At 37.6% G+C, this 13,688-nt stretch overlaps 2 long non-coding RNA genes across 3 annotated transcripts; one reads left to right on the forward strand and one right to left on the reverse strand.

Moving 5' to 3' along the window:
* The first annotated feature begins 3,915 nt into the window (after positions 1-3,915).
* On the forward strand, positions 3,916-10,411 carry LOC131738073 (uncharacterized). Of its 2 annotated transcripts, none has more exons than XR_009329603.1 (5): positions 3,916-4,368; positions 5,716-5,759; positions 6,274-6,523; positions 7,282-7,411; positions 10,297-10,411. It is a non-coding gene; the product is annotated as an uncharacterized LOC131738073 (long non-coding RNA). The 2 variants fall into 2 exon arrangements; XR_009329602.1 differs by lacking the exon at positions 10,297-10,411 and adding an exon at positions 9,464-9,852.
* LOC131738076 (uncharacterized) lies at positions 9,859-13,381 on the reverse strand. The gene is made up of 3 exons (XR_009329607.1): positions 13,132-13,381; positions 10,244-10,348; positions 9,859-9,971 (listed from the first exon to the last, which is right to left on the reverse strand). It is a non-coding gene; the product is annotated as an uncharacterized LOC131738076 (long non-coding RNA).
* Positions 13,382-13,688: the final 307 nt, after the last annotated feature.

The raw sequence follows: 13,688 nt of genomic DNA on the forward strand, positions 1-13,688 counted from the left end.
AGTCGCCTTCTATCTGCCATTCCCCTCCAATTCGTGGCGGTATATGGACTTGGCATTGGGTAAAATGTAGTGAAGATGGATAGACCAGGAACCTCCGAGACGAGGATTAAGTGCCTTAGAAATCGCTTAATTCAGTGGTAACCCCACTGTAACTAATGTGTAAATGTATTATTAATAGCGTTTTAATTAAATTATACCAAGTCACGTTTTTATTTACAATGATTTTATTTTCAACAAGTCTGACATAAACAATTTTGGCTGTTACTTAATTAAACCCTTCAAAAAAAAAGAACACAAAAATGCTTAACATAAAAAATAACAGTCCTACTAGCAGGCAGTTTACACTGCCTCTGGGCTTCTGATCGCATCATCAATTCCACATTTTTTAAATCCATTGATGAAAATGTCCGGTCTACTTTTAATATTTTCAAGTGAATGGACTTCATCACTGCCATTATTTCTCTTGTCCAGCGCTTCTTTAATCTATCCTGTATACCAGTCTGACAGAGGGCGGGATAGATATGAGTACAGTATGGCATGCAACGCTCTGATTGGTGGAAGTATTATTGGTGATCCAATCAAAATCGCCAATAAAGCCCAAATAAAGTATCTGCCCTTTATACAGTATAGCCTAGGTTAAGATGTGCACTGTAATTTAACATTTAAAAAAAAAAAAACCCTGAACCTTCTCGCGCCCCCCCCCCCCAGGATACAGTCTGCAGCCCCCATTGGGCGGGCATGCCCCCAGTTCGAGAACCGCTACACAATGCGTTTTTGACCCAGATGGCCTTCCACATCGCAGCGCCTTTTATAATCCCAGTTTATTGCCCCAATGTATTGCGAAGAAACTACAATGGCAGGGATTAAAAAAAAAAAAAAATGAAAAAGAAAAAAGCGATGTCTACTTATGTACTGGGTTAGGGCTCTGGACTCTTAACCAGAGGGTCGTGGGTTCAAACCCAGGTGGGGGACACTGCTGCTGTACCCTTGAGCAAGGTACTTTACCTAGATGGCTCCAGTAAAAACCCAACTGTATAAATGGGTAATTGTATGTAAAAAATAAATAAATAATGTGAAATAATGTATAAGGGCGTCTGCTAAGAAACAAATAGAAATAATAAATAATAATGTACTGTTTCTGCCTGAAATACACACGTGAAAAGTGTATAACTTTAACATCTTCTGCTTTATTGTTAATTCAGTGGAGCAAAGTAACAACCTTCACAACCTATTCTGGAATATTACAGTTTTACATATTATTTTAGGATAAATAGTATTGGAAAGTGCTTTAATTTTGTAAGATTTAGCTGGGAATTGTGCAGCATGTGATTGGAACAGGAAAGTGAAAGTAGTTTTTGTATTAATTTAACATTAGTAATGTACTTTAGCTTAGGTATTGTATTAAGTTATATGATTGATTAACCTGTTACATTTGACCTGTTGTCAGAGCAATAACATTTTTTTTTTTTTTTAAATCTTCCAAAACACCAGCTTTGTCTCCAGTTTACTGTAGAAAGTCTTGAAGTTGAGAGGGGCTGCTGTATGTTTTACAATGAGAAACAGTTTGGTTTTGTTATAGAAATACATGAAAAAACTTAAGTGCATATGTCTATATTGCCTTTATTTTTTATATGATAAACTAAGTATTGTTAGGAAAATTAGCAACTTACAGTGCCTATAGTAAGTATTCACCCCCCTTGGACGTTTTCATAGTTTGTTGTGTTACAACCTGAAATCTTGATGCATTTAAATGGGATTGTTTTCCCTTTGATTTACACAACCTACTCAACACTTTGAAGAGGCAAGAGAATTTTTATTGTGAAACAACAGTTAATGAAATAAAAAAAAAACTGAAATGTCTTGGTTAGATAAGTATCCCCCCCCCTCAGTCAATACTTGGTAGAACCACCTTTGGCAGCAATTACAGCTGTGAGTCTTTTGGGGTAAGTCTCTACCTGCTTTGCACATCTGGATCGTGCAATATTCGCCCATTCTTCTTGGCAAAATTGTTCAAGCTCTGTCAAGTTGGATGGGGATTGTTGGTGGACAGCAATCTTAAAATCTTACCACAGATTCTCAATCGGATTCAAGTCCGGACTTTGACTGAGCCACTCTAGGACATTCACTTTCTTGTTTTTAAGCCCCTGACCACATTCCGGCGCCTCCTTAAGACTCACCTCTTCAAAGAGCACCTGTAGAACTCCTCTGTTTGTATCCTGGGACACTATCACCCTTCATGTAAATGTGCTTTATTTTGCTCTTATCTGCCCCCTATTTTACTGCATTTAATCCTGTACTTCAGAATACTGTAATCTGCCAAGTGTTTAACCTGTAGTACTTTGTATTTAATCACATCCTGATGTAACTATCACTATTTAATCATATCCTGATGTAACTATCACTATTATCTGCTGTATTATTGAATTGTGGTTTGTCACACTTGTACTTTGCTTGAACAAAAGTTATTGTATTTCTTGCTCTTATTGTATTACTTGTATTGTAACACTTGAAATGTATTTGCTTACAATTGTAAGTCGCCCTGGATAAGGGCGTCTGCTAAGAAATAAATAATAATAATAATAATAATAATAATAATAATAATAATAATAATAATAATAATAATAATAATAATAATAATAATAATAATAAGCCACTCCAGTGTCGCTTTGGCTGTGTGCTTGGGGTCATTGTCCTGCTGAAAGGTGAATCTACATCCCATTCTTAGGTCTTTTGCACACTGAAGCAGGTTTTCCTGAAGGATTTGCCTGTATTTAGCTCCATCCATTTTGCCCTCTACCCTGACAAGCTTCCCAGTCCCTGCCGATGAAAAGCATCCCCATAGCATGATGCTGCCACCACCATGCTTCACAGTAGGGATGGTGTTACCTGGGTGATGTGCTGTGTTGGGTTTGCGCCGCACATAACGCTTTGCATTTAGGCCAATTTTTGTTTCATCTGACCACAGATTCTTTTGCCACATCTTTTCAGTCTCCCACATGCCTTTTTGCAAATTCCAAGCGGGGTTTTACATGGGCTTTTTTCAGAAATGGCTTCCTTCTTGCCACTCATCCATACAGGCCAGATTTGTGGAGTACCTGAGCTATTGTTGACACATGGACAGTTTCTTCCATCTCAGCCATGGAAAGCTGTAGGCCTTTCAGAGTTGTCATTGGCCTCTTGCTGGCTTCTCTGACCAATGCCCTTATTACCCAGCTGCTCAGTTTGGGAGGACAGCCTGCTCTAAGCAGATTCTGAGTGGTGCCGTATACCTTCCACTTCTTAATGATCGACTTGACTGTGCTCCAAGGGATATTCAATGCCTTTGAAATCTTTTTATACCCCTCCCCTGATCTGTGCCTTTCCACAACTTTATCCTGGAGTTGTTTTGAAAGCTCCTTAGTCTTCATGGTACTATTTTTGCTTTGAATGCACTACCCAACTGTGGGACCTTACACAGACAGGTGTATTTAATCTGAAATCATGTGAAACACTTTTATTGCTCACAGATGGACTCCATTTAACTTATTGTGTGAATTCTGAAGGCAATTGGTCATAGCAAAGTTGGTGAATACTTATCGAATGAAGACTTTTCAGGTTTTAAAAAAAAAAAAAAAAAAAAAAAAGGGTTTTATTCTGTTATTTTTATTGTTATACTGATAAAATTTTACAAGATTTTCACACGGTTTAATATAAGAATCTAAGAACGTCAAGGCTCGTACCACAGCATATCATGTCTCGCAAGGGACGCATCTAAATTAGAAAATGATTCAGTACCGTTAGCCAATCAGCTTCCAGCTCTAGCGGCCACTAATAGACAGTAGATGCACCCTGCAACGTCTCAATACCAACTGTGAATCAAATTTAAAATCAATCCGCGCTAGTGCTGGCTTTCTTTTGCTTTTTTGTATCTTTTTAAGCGTACTTCACATCTATTGGACAGTAAATACTAAACAAAGACACAATTGGTCCAAATTAATTTTATTGTTCACCGAAACTAGCCAATCAATACTTTGCATTGACAAAACCAACCAATCCTGTAACTTACCTGCAACTGCCGAGAGCCAATCACAGACTGTCAGATCCACCAGACCCAACAGTGTATACTTGCAAGACGGACGATACACGCCTCACATCCCAAGCCTGACACCCTTATAAGCACAGGAGAGAAGTTTGCCCCTAACTTCGACTGGCAGGCAGGTCTGCCTATTAGGCAGATAATAAAACACCTCTCTGCGAAAACCCGCCTCCTCAGTTACATCACCAAGGAGACACGCCTTCTAAGGGCAAAAGCTGCCTTCCACGCCCTCACATTCAAACTGAAAACTGCGCGCCAAGGTTTTGCAGCAGAACAGATTTGGAATGAAAAAGGTAGGATGTTTTATTCATCTTCTCAAAATACACCGTTTTTAGCAGAACGTGTGCACACAAAGGCATTAAAAAATGTTGAGTTATGCCTTAAATATGAATATGAATATCTTCTTCTGTTAAGTTGTATTATATAACTTTTTTTTTTTTTTAAGTGTAGCTATCATTTCAAATTTTAGTGATGCTTAATCTCTACCTTTGTCTCGTTTTGTTGTTCAAACGTATATTTTAATTATTCACGTTATGTGCAGCATAGTATTTATGCTGTACTGTGTGTGCGAGTTGTTCACAGTGATCCACAACATTCAGTTACACATAATTTATAATTGATTTGCTGTTAAAAATGATAATACAAAATATAATAAACTTACCAGGCATGTCAGCTGAAGTTATGCTAATGTCCTAATGCCTTAAGCAAATATTGGTAACAGAATAACAAGGTTGGTTACTCTAAACTAAATTATTAATTTACCAGCTGGTAAGACTACTGTAGTTATTATTATTATTATTATTTCTTAGCAGACGCCCTTATCCAGGGCGACTTACAATTGTTACACGATATCACATTATTTTTACATACAATTACCCATTTATATCGTTTTTTTTTTTTTTTTTTTTACTGGAGCAATCTAGGTAAAGTACCTTGCTCAAGGGTACAACAGCAGTGTCCCTCACTGGGGATTGAACCCACAACCCTCCGGTCAAGAGTCCAGAGCCCTAACCACTACTCCACACTGCTGCCCCTAGTTAAAACACAGAGGCCTGGAAGGCAGGTTTACATTGGGTGTTTATAATGGGCACATGCCTGGCAGGCTGGTTTATAATAGGCACATGCCTGGCAGGCTGGTTTATAATGGGCACATGCCTGGCAGGCTGGTTTATAATGGGCACATGCCTGGAAGGCTGGTTTATATTGGGCACATGCCTGGAAGGCTGGTTTATATTGGGCACATGCCTGGAAGGCTGGTTTATATTGGGCACATGCCTGGAAGGCCGGTTTATAATGGGCACGTGTCTGGCAGGCCGGTTTATAATGGGTACGTGCCTGGCAGGCTGGTTTATAATGGGTACGTGCCTGGCAGGCTGGTTTATAATGTGCACGTGCCTGGCAGGCTGGTTTATAATGTGGACATGCCTGGCAGGCTGGTTTATAATGGGCACATGCCTGGCAGGCTGGTTTATAATGGGCACATGCCTGGCAGGCTGGTTTATAATGGGCACATGCCTGGCAGGCTGGTTTATAAGGGGCACATGGCTGGCAGGCTGATTAAAAAAAAAAATTGTGATTGAAAAAAAAAAAATGCTGTAGCTTGCCATTATCATAATTTCATTCTGATATTTTTTTCTCAGAGCAATGCCTCCCAGAAAGCGTAGGAAGTGTACTTCGGTCACTGGTAAGTATGAATTAATGTTTGTGAATAAATAATTATATTTTATCAAATTACTGAATAGTTTATGTATAGAGCCACTATCGTAGTTTGTAGAAAATGTTATATGGCCTAATGTGTATGACTATCAGTAAAGTATCTGATCTTTTTTTTTTTCTAACAACTTATAACACTTTAATGTACACTCCACAATAATGTCTTCAGTATTGCTGCTCATGGACAGCACTTTGGCGCATACATTTTAAAGTGTTATAAGTTGTTAGAAAGGATGTTAACAATGAAAGTGAAAATATCAGATACTTTACTGAGAGTCATACCAACATATTAGGATCTGTGTCAGGATGTTAACAATGAAAGTGAAAAAATCAGATACTTTACTGATGCAGCTGGACTAACACATTAGGCCATATACCAACACATTAGACCATATACCAACATTTTCTACAACCTACGATAGTTGCTCATAAAACAAGAAACGTAGTGTTATTTACAAGTAAGGTGTTGTATTTTTTTCCTTCAGTGAAAAATCATGCAGAAAAAGCTCATGCTACATCAGCAACCCCTGCTGCTTGTTCAGAAAGCGACACTGCTTCCCCACTGCCACAGGCATGCCCTCCTTCCTCCAGCACAGTCGCTGTGTCACTTCAGCATCCACCTGTATCACTGGCTGTGCCTCGCCCAGCTGTAATACCCGACAGCATGGCTATACCACAAGTATTTGCTGAAGTCGAGAGCCTTCTCCCTCTTTCTTTCAACAAGAGAAAGAAAAGGTAATATAACATAAATAAACAGATTAATGTGATATTGGAACATTCCATAATTTAAGTATTCTCAAGTTCATTCCAAAGGCTTAATGCAGAATTAAATTAATTCTGAATTAAGTAAATACCTTTTTATGGTTTCATTAAATTTACATTTGTGTATCAATTTTGCAATGTTGGCCATATTTTGTATCTTATTATTCTTATACCTTTCCCCCAAAGATACAGTGTGACAGCAGAGGAGATCAGGAGAAGGATAGGTCCACCTGAGAATGTGTCAGCCAATTTCCTGGTTGCATATCTAAGGGTAGATAAAAATAAAAAGAGTGAGCTTAAAAAGAAGATTGAAGAGACAGTTGGCATTAGTCCTGGCCCAACAACCACTGTAACTTCCCTGTGTTCCAAACTGACTGAGGGTACATTAGTAAATGTCCAGTGCAATGTCAACACACTAAAACATATCAATTAGTAGTATAACACATGGTACAATATACAGACCACTGCATTCAACAGCTTCAAAGTACCTTATCTTAATAGTGTAGTGTGGGTAGCCTTGTTTTTAAAACCTAACAATCTAATTATATGTTTCCATTCTAAGTTGTCTTGCATTCAGGCACCAGCTTAAGTCAAATGTAACATGCAAACAGTAAACATTATATTTATCATTAAATAAATCCATTATTTGTGAATATAGAAAATGTAATGTCAGTCTTATTGTACGTTAAAAGTTGATTGTTACAATAATAGTAACACTTTTCTGTCTTCAGGAGAAGCCTGCGATTTAGGTGTGGGCATCGGCAAGTTGGCAGTAAGGATGATTCCTTTTGACAGGATCGCAGTTTTGGAGGGCTCGATCACAACCAAAGATGTTGCCATTGGAAAGCTTCATGAATTTAAGTATGTTTCTTTACTGTTTTACACTAGTGATGAAAAACGCAGGTGTACTGTAACCAAAACGTTAAATTACATCAAGTCTGTAACAAAAAATACACTATGAATATGAAATATAGAAAAAGTAAAATCAGACCAAAATATTTCCTATGTACAAAACAATAAAGTTAGAAAGAGGGGTCAACCAGAGAAAGATATGATTATTATTATTATTATTATTTATTTCTTAGCAGACGCCCTTATCCAGGGCGACTTACAATTGTTACAAGATATCACATTATACATTATTTCACATTATACAGATATCACATTATACATTATTTCACATTATTTTTACATACAATTACCCATTTATACAGTTGGGTTTTTACTGGAGCAATCTAGGTAAAGTACCTTGCTCAAGGGTACAACAGCAGTGTCCCCCACTGGGGATTGAACCCACAACCCTCCGGTCAAGAGTCCAGAGCCCTAACCACTACTCCACACTGCTGCCCTGGATGCTTTCCACAAAGTACTGAAAAAAGCATGAAAATAAAAGTGAAGTCACAACTAATCATGCTTTTATTTAATAATCTTATTGGTTTGTTGCTTTTAACTATGGTTGATTTGGCTTTGAAACTTGGCTGGCCCAGAGGTTTAATTAAACTCTTAATTAAACTTAAATAAATAGCTATTTCACTCTTACTTGAAGAGACCTTTGAGGTCCTTAACGGTTATAATTAACCTCTATACTTTGTCCAGTTTTGTGTGCATTCTGTAATTCAAAAATAAAGGCGTGGGCTCATAACAGCACACGTTCAGCTCGATTTTAGTATATGATTCTTTGCTCTGCTACCAATTATTGTTTTTCTAAAGGAACAGACTTTGAGCTGATATGAATGCATGTCTATAGCATGGCTTCTTGCTCTTTCAATGCGTTTTCTGTAAGCATGCAGCCTTATAATTTTTATTTTATTGCTGGCCATGCTATACTGTCCAAATGCTAGTTGGTGTGCACGTTTTACTACAGCATTCAACTCTGGAGATTCCTTATAATCACTGCTGTCACACCACTCCTTTAAGTCTGAAATCATCTTCTTTACACACAACTGTTTATTGTGTGATTGACAATTTGCTGTGGTATTCACAAAGCAGTCCGTTACCTCTTGGTTAGGGTTCTGTGTACCAATTAACTCAGAAAGTCTTAGACAGACACATATTTCTCCAAGACTATTGGCAAGACAGGTGTACAATGTAGCACAATGTACAATTAAATGTTTTCCATCCCACTCATAGCAATGCTGTTCAGTTAGTGAACTGGCTAATTCTTTTCGAATTCCATCAATATCAATCCCCTGTTCTTTGCACATCATTTTTGCAAACTCAATATGCTTGCACAAATGACCCCTTTCAGAAACGGCGCATTCACATTTCATGCTAATTAAATCCACAGCATAACATTTTGCTTTATCTGCTTCTGAAGGCACTGTGCAATGGCCACCTGATTTGTAAACAAAATTATTTTGAAGGCCTTTGTTCTTCATACGTAATGCAGATTCTGCAGCATCCTGTGTTTTGGAATCAGAAATCCTCTGAGCACCATGAAGACCTTCCAGATACCTGCACCATATACAAGACAGAATACAATTAGTAGAGCAGTATTCTATTATTCACATGCTAAAAAAAGTTATGGGTTGTGTAAATTATATACATGACAAAAATGCATTTACCTGTGGTACACTATCTCCTTATTTGTAGATACTGAAATAAATGTACACAACAACTTTATGTTTTAGAAAATTACAAATATAAAGTATAATGTATTTATTTTTTGAAATCCAACACTCATTTGCAACACTAGACCACATAAAAATGCTAGTATTGGAAATGTTACACAAACCTCTAGTAAGTGACCACCTTGGTATTAAGTAGTAGAAGTAGTTCATCAACACGTCTGTTTGCATAGCCATGAAGAAACTGATACTTCATGCTGAAAAAAAATCTATGGGAAAAAAAGAAAAGCAAAAGCAATTTTTTATTTTTTTTATTTAGTATCACCAATTTTTTTCCCTTTATCAGCAATTCAACTTGGCTGACCGCAACACCTCCCCGCCTCCTCAGGAGGGATGAGACAAAACATGCGCCCTCCGATACGAGCACTGTCAAAGCCATATGTTATTTTTCGCACTACAAGCCCAGAGCTCCCACCCCCTAGCGAACACATCGTTTGGAGGAGTCGATGCAGCTAGAAATGCCAACGCCCTGAACCTGCAGGCGCCAGGTCAATTGTGTGCCACCCTCTCAGAACTTCTGGCCAAAGCTGGCAATGGCATAGGCAGGATTCGAGACAAGTCTGACTCTTGCCTATAGTGCTGCAACTTATGTTTTTGTTTTAATCACTATTTTTACATAAAGCATACCTCTCAACAAGGTTGTTTGTTTCACTGTCTTGGTGGTAAACTCTCCGTCCAAAATTGGCCCACATGTCTGCATTTCGAAACCAATGGTCCTGTGAAATTACTGAACTGCCAGTTTCTCTGTCTGTTTTGACAATCACTTCCTTTGACATCTTTTCAAACTCGGCAGCCTAAAATGAATGAAAATAAATAAAAACAAATGTTAACAGAAAGACATGCATACCAAATTATTTTTTTTCAAAAAATACACGTTTGTCAATATACAAATTCTATTAAAAAGATGGGTAGTATAATTATGGTAAATGGATTATCCATGCATGAGCAACAGTATGTCATTATTGTGGTGAGAAGGAAATTAAAAAACAAACTTTGAACTCATCAATAAAGATCAGCACCTTATGACATTTGCTAACGTGGAAGAAAGAAAGAAAAAGAAACTTACTGTACTGCATTGTTTTAAGGCAATCATAGACCTAATCACTTCATTTTTTGCAGACAGATTCTGACTGCATCCTCCATCACGTCGGACAATCCATCTGTGTACCGCCTTTAAAAAACAAAAAACTAAACGTTGATAATTATCACTGTCTAAGTATGTGTTAGAAAGTACTATAGCACATGGTCTGTTTTTTGTTTGCTTTCAAAATTGTAACTTGTACACTGATTTTTTAAAACTTATTGTATATTAGTTTTTTAATTAGTTTTGAATTTGCTATGTATCATGGATTGTGTAAATTACATAATAAAAATGATTATAATAAATCAAGTATAATCAAATCTAAGTATGAAGACACATGTAAAATGCAATTGGAATGAACAGTTTTCCGACTCTGCTACTTTGTTTCACTTTTGTTAGATCACATTAAAGGAACAATGTTTTCATTTTTTATCAATCAGATTGTCATTCAATTCCCTTCCTGTAACCTTCAGACTTAGGAGATACCAAATTTCTACCATACAATCTTTTTTTTATTTTATAATGCACACAAGTTTGCATTCTGTCATTTTGCCAAAAGCTGGCCTGGGAGGAGGCAGATATTTTTCTGAATATATAAGGCAGGGGTAGACACCCCTGGTCCTGGAGTGCCACAGACCAGTGATTCCCAACCCTGGTCCTGGAGGACCCCCTAACCTGCTGGTTTTTGTTCCAACCGAGCTTGCAATTACTTAATCGAACTAATAATTTGCCTAATCAGAGCCTTTTAATTCTTTTAAACAGTTGGGGTTCCAAGTTAGGTGTAAAATTGTATAAGGAACTTGAATTCTCCAACTCTTTATAAGTTACATGATTTAAAAAGTTCAGTTTAAACTATTACTTAAATTAAGGGTTCAATTAAGTAATTGAGAGCTCGTTGGAACAAAAACCAGCAGGGTAGGTGGTCCTCCTGGACCAGGGTTGGGAACCACTGCCACAAACACTTCAGTTTTTTGTTTACCCCAAGACCCTTAATAAATTCATTGACTCATTGATTAGCTTAATTTATCAGAATTACCATTTGTTCCAGGGATTTAATAATTGATGATTAAGAGATACCTACAAACTCTGCAGGATTGTGGCACTCCAGGACCAGGGTCGCCTACCCCTGATATAAGGCTTTAAGACCTTGTATGTGAATTCTACATTATGGATATAAATACCCGCTCTCAAGTACTTTTATACTAAGTGCAATTGAAATCAGTAGGTTATCTGTAGATATATTTAAGTAATTAGTCATTGAGGGTCGATTGCACTGTACCAGTTAGTCCACTTGATTCATCTAACTAGTGCAGGACTGGCTAACCCTGGTCCTTGAGAGCCACAGGGTCTTCTGGTTTTTGTTTTAACCGAGCCCTTGATAACTTAATTGACATTATTAATTGGTCTTAATTGGTCAAAATTCCCATGGGTGCCAGTTGATTAGTGTTTGATGATTTAGAGAGACCTATAAAACCAGCAGGATTGTGGCTCTGCAGTACCAGAGTTGGCCACCCCTGAACTAGTGGAATGAGGAGGTTTAGTCCATGTGCTTGGACTACAGTTAGTACTGTACACCTCTATCCTGAAAAATTTGCGGCCGCCCCAAAAGGTTAGCATTGAAATTCTGTTCAATATTTTTCCATGCCATTTTACATAATATAACATTCTCGTCTTCTTTGCTGGTGCTGTAAGCTTTGTTAATGTAGTTTTTAATTAGGTGTACTAAATACATCTTTTCCTCTATGGAAAATTTTGGAACTCTTTTAGATGATATTTATTCTACTGAAGGGTTTTTAAACTGTTAAAAGTTTGATGTGACTTATCTTCTGCATTGCTTCTGATATTGGTCCACATGGGCGGTCTAACGTGTTCTGCATGTTCACGTCAGCTGAACCAATTCACATGATTAACTATTTGGTTTTGGTACGGTGCAATCAGGTCTAATTTGCAGCATTTGCTAGACTGCATTTTAGTCCACTTGGTATGGACCACAGTCATTGCTACACTGCAATCAACCCGGAATGACCCCTAACCGAAAGTGGTTTTGGTTTTTTACCTGAAGTACATGGAACCAGCACAGCAGCACCTTTGCATAAGGAAACACTGTGTGTACTGCATTGATTTCTTTCATGTCCCTATCTACCATGACACATCTGCAAAGGGAAATATAAAAAGGAAGTAATACTTAATCTGTCTATCACTTCGTAAATTAAGAGAGCTGCATACAAAGCTGATTGTACCGCTACAAGGCTGCCAAATTGGGTAGCGTGAGATTGAGGGAGTGGTTGATTGCTGCCATACTTGTAGTTTTACTGGATGGGCTGCAAATTCTTTTTTTTTTTTTTTTTTTTTAAACAAAATTCTACATAATAAGATAACTATATAAACCAGATTAAACTCGGTTTTAAATTAAACCCTATATTGGCATTATGTTGTTTCAAATATCACATTTTATGTTCATAATAATTTTTATATCAAACGACACATTACCACCCCAAACATTCTACAGTATAAGCTGTAAATTATGCAATCATGAAATACCATTGCCATGTAAGTTACTCATCTTAATCTGTTTATCCTTTGCATTTCATACATAAACTTCAACTATGAATTTTAAAACATATCTTGGCTGAAACTCTCCAACAGCTTCCTGAACTTTTTTCAGACAGTGACAAGATGTCACTGGATTCCTCACTCACAATAAAAAATGCTACAGGTATTCCTCAGCCTTGGTTGCTCTTCACTAGCACAGCATAAAATGCAAAACCATACTGAGTTGCGCCCATGTGTAGAATTGTTGCTCACAAATGTAAAAGAAACGTACGCTCCACATCTATTGGCACGAGTTATTGAAGGTGCTCCTGAGGATTTACCTTTTGGTTTATTGGACCTTTCACATTGCCACTGAAAGTGATTTTCCCCTCTTTTTTTGATAGCTACAAATGTGCCAGTTCCATTCTCCTTAAGACATGTCAAGTGATTTTGCATAAAATCCTCTCTTGAATCTCGTTTTACAATATGTATCGTTTTCTGCACACGTGCGTCAGACTCCTTGCGCAGAGAGTCTTCAAGTGATGAGATCCAGAAACGTTCCATTATCTCACTAAAAGGAAGAAAAAAAAACGTTAAACAATTTCTCAGTGATGTGTGTCATTCCGTAACAAATCACTCAGAAAAGTTGGATTTTGACCCACATTTAAAGGAACCTTCTGACGTATATCATCAATTCACCTCCTAAGAATAAAACATTAACACAGTGCCCATCAAATGCCACCAGACATATGTGCCCATTATAAACCAGCCTGCCAGGCATGTGCCCAATTTAAACACCCAATATAAACCAACCTACCAGGCATGTGCCCATTATAAACCAGCCTGCCAGGCATGTGCCCATTATAAACCAGCCTGCCAGGCATGTGCCCATTATAAA

The sequence above is a fragment of the Acipenser ruthenus genome, chromosome 1, assembly GCF_902713425.1.
Source record: "Acipenser ruthenus chromosome 1, fAciRut3.2 maternal haplotype, whole genome shotgun sequence".
Lineage (NCBI taxonomy): Eukaryota > Metazoa > Chordata > Actinopteri > Acipenseriformes > Acipenseridae > Acipenser > Acipenser ruthenus.